This window comes from Myotis lucifugus, unplaced genomic scaffold, assembly GCF_000147115.1.
Source record: "Myotis lucifugus unplaced genomic scaffold, Myoluc2.0 scaffold_4, whole genome shotgun sequence".
NCBI lineage: Eukaryota > Metazoa > Chordata > Mammalia > Chiroptera > Vespertilionidae > Myotis > Myotis lucifugus.
This window is the reverse complement of record NW_005871052.1, coordinates 4,391,796-4,395,228: the sequence shown is the minus strand read 5'-3', so window position 1 is coordinate 4,395,228 and position 3,433 is coordinate 4,391,796. Positions and strand designations below refer to the sequence as shown.

The 3,433-nt window shown below is 29.4% G+C and overlaps 1 pseudogene; it reads left to right on the top strand.

Annotated features, from left to right (window-relative positions):
- Nucleotides 1–2,575: 2,575 nt before the first annotated feature.
- On the top strand, nt 2,576–2,694 carry LOC111823059 (annotated as a pseudogene).
- The last annotated feature ends 739 nt before the right edge of the window (nt 2,695–3,433 follow it).

The following is a 3,433-nucleotide window of genomic DNA, read 5'->3' as shown; positions in this document are numbered from 1 at the left end:
ACTTATTTGGAAAAGTCAAGGCAGGGGCTGCTGCCTTCAGCAAGGTCCCCCTAGAGGCCCCCGACCTTTCAGAGAATCCTCCTTACAGACTTTCCAATCAAGTCCCATGCTTCCCCACACTTGCACTATATTTTTTCATGTATGGTGATATTATAATTAGTGATCAATTATTAAAGATGTCAAAATTCTTAAGAGTAGGCATTAGTGTGAAATAGGAAAGCAATTTAACTTAGAACTAATCTTATACAAAGTCATTTCATTAAAGAATATTTTGTGTTATTATGACCTTAGGTTCCCTATGCATTCTTTCTTTAATTGAATATATTGGAATAACATTGGTTAATGAAATTATATACATTTCAAGTAACCTCAGGTGTTTAGAAAATAAATATTTGAATAACAAGACTCTCCTGTCTCATTGTTTGATATTTCTTTGACTGCTTATAGCTTAATTTCTTATAATATTTATTGGTAATTAACTTCTCTTGTGAATTTTTTATTCATTTCCATTGTCCATTTTATTGGGTTATTCCTATTTTACTTAATAATTTGTGAGAGCTAATTATACATTAAAAAATAATCCTTTGACTTTCAGCTACATGACACTCTATTTCTGGTTGTCATTTGTCTTTTTTTCCCTTTTTTATTGAATTAATTGAGGTGATACGGATTAGCAAAATTATACAGGTTTCTGGTGCACAATTCCACAAAACATCATCTGTACACTGTGTTGTGTGTTTATCACCCCACATCAAGTCTTCTTCCATAGCAATTTATCCCCCATATAACCTCCACCATCTTCCCCCGGCAATCACCATACTGTTGTCCAGTTGTGTTTTTAAATGTTTTCATTGTTTTTGCACAGATTTTTTTCAAATTCATGTAGATACATTGGTCTCTTTTTATGTTTCTTTTATTTATTTTATAGTTAATTTTTGCATGTAAAAATTTACTCATAATTTTATCTTAGTTTTCTATGTTTGTATTTAACTAATTCATCTAGTTTGGTTTTATTTTTTGAGAATGGCATGAGGTAAAGATCTGTTTCCCCTCATCCTATCCTATATAATTAATAAATGATTTCAGTGCCATTTATTAAACAATGGTTCTTTCCTCAACTGATTTAAACTGTAACATTTATTATTTATTATATTCTTATATACTTGGATAAGTTTGGGAGTTCTTTATTCTCTTCTACTTATTTCTCAATTTGTGCATCAATTCTACATTATTAATTATTGTGGCCTTGTAATAAGTTTTAATATCTGATAAGTTTCCCCTCATACTTTTTTAAATTGCACTGTTCTTTCCTATTTATTATGTTTTTAAATTTTTTATTTAATTATTTGGTGATATTGGTTAATAAAATTATATATGTTTCAGGTATACAATTCCACAACACATCATCTATATATTGTATTGTGTGTTCACCACCCAGTCAAGTCTCCTTCCATCTCCATTTATTCCCCGCCCCTTTACCCTCTTCTGACTCCCACCACCTCTTTCCTGATTTTTTTTCTTTGCTTAATTCCTTTAAATACACTTTAGAATCACTTTGTTATTTCTAAGCAAATTCTGTTGAAAATGTTTTTGAAATTGCATTAAATCTGGAGGATAATTTGGAAAGAATTTAGAAATAAATTTATAAAAATTTGCTTTTTTAACTCTTTTCAGTGAAGTTTTATTCTTTTAGGTTCTGCATATTTATATTTCTTCTTGTCTTTTATATTCTTTATTGCTATGGAGGATGACATATTTACCTATTGTATTTTAAAGATGATTATTTATAATATGTAGAAAAGCTATTGAAAATTGCATATTTATTATAAAATTAATCTTTGTATGGAATTCTTTCATGTTATAGGAATTTTTCATTAATTTTCTTGGATTTTCTAGGTATACAACCATAACATCAACAAATGGCAATTATTTTTGCCTCTTTTAAATACTGTGATTTCTTTTCCTCTTTATAGTTTATTTTATGTTATGTAGAACATGTAGGACAATGTTAGATAACATTGTCAATATCAAGGATCTTGTATTTTTTAGATTATAATGTAATATCAATATTAGATGATTTTTATCATCTTAAATATGTACCCAGTTAGCCCTGTCTGTTGTGGTTCAATTGGTTGGAGAGTCATCCCATACATCAAAAAGTGGCAGGTTTGATTCCCTGTCAGGTCCCATACCCAGGTTGTGGGTTCAATCCCTGGTTGGGGCACATGCAGGAGGCAAATGATCAATGTTTCTCACATCGGTGTTTCTCTGTCTCTCATTCTCCCTTCTTCTCTCTAAAAATCAATAAAAATATGTTCCCAATTAAAAACTGTTACACAAATAACACATAAATATATTTTCATATATAAAAAGTTAAATAATACCAAAACCTCCTGAATAAAAAGTGAAATTCCTACTTTATAAAGCCCATTTCCACTTCCAATTTTTATTCCTTTCCCCAGAGAAAATTATTATTAATAGTACTATACTTTCTTTGAGACTTTCTATGTGTATGTTTTTTTTAAAACATAGCTTAGATTATACTAAGAATATAGTCTTCCATTTTGAGTGTAATAAGACTTTTAAAAAATCTGCAATGATCAAGCAGGAGCCTAAAGAAATATCTTTCTATGGTCTGTTGGTCATTTCAGAACTTAGGAAATGTAATGGTCAATTCATTAGAAAGAAACATCTGAGGAAAAAAAGAAAAAAAAGGAAAATAAAGAAAAAGATAAAAGAAGAAAAAAGAAAAAAAATCTGCAATGAGTTTTTAGTTTTCAAATGGCCATTTGGACTCTTGATATTCAGTCTGCACAGTAAGCAGTCATTAAGTGTAAATTATTTTTATTTTTATTGATATGATAATATGCTTTTTTGCTGTAAACTATTAATATATTCTAGTAATAAATCCCATAATATTATATTATCCTAGTAATTTTTAGTTTTTAATTTTAAATTTTATTTTATTTTATTTATCATTATTTATCCCTTTATGCTCTCTTCACCACCAAACCCCCCCCCACCATCACTACGTTGTTATTCAGGTCTAGGGGTTCTCTCCTTTTTTTTCTTTTTTGGCTTAATCCTTCCACCCTTTCTTCCAACAACCCCCCTCCACCAGAGCTGTCTGCCTTCTCTCAATCTATAAGTCTGTCTCTATTTTGCTTAGTAGTTCAGTTTATTCATTAAATTTCAAATATATCCTCATTATTTAATAAATCCTGATTTTCCAATATGTATTATTTTAATGTACTCTTAATTTTAAAATTTTAACAGTTTACTTGGACTTTTGGAGCATAGTTTATTTAGACTAAGCTATTAATTTTCTTTAGTGGGTTATCTTCCTTTTTTTCTTTTTTTAAAATTAAATCTTTATTGTTCAGATCCTCTCCTTTCCTCTTTCCCCCCCCCCATAACTCCCCCTCCTTCCAGT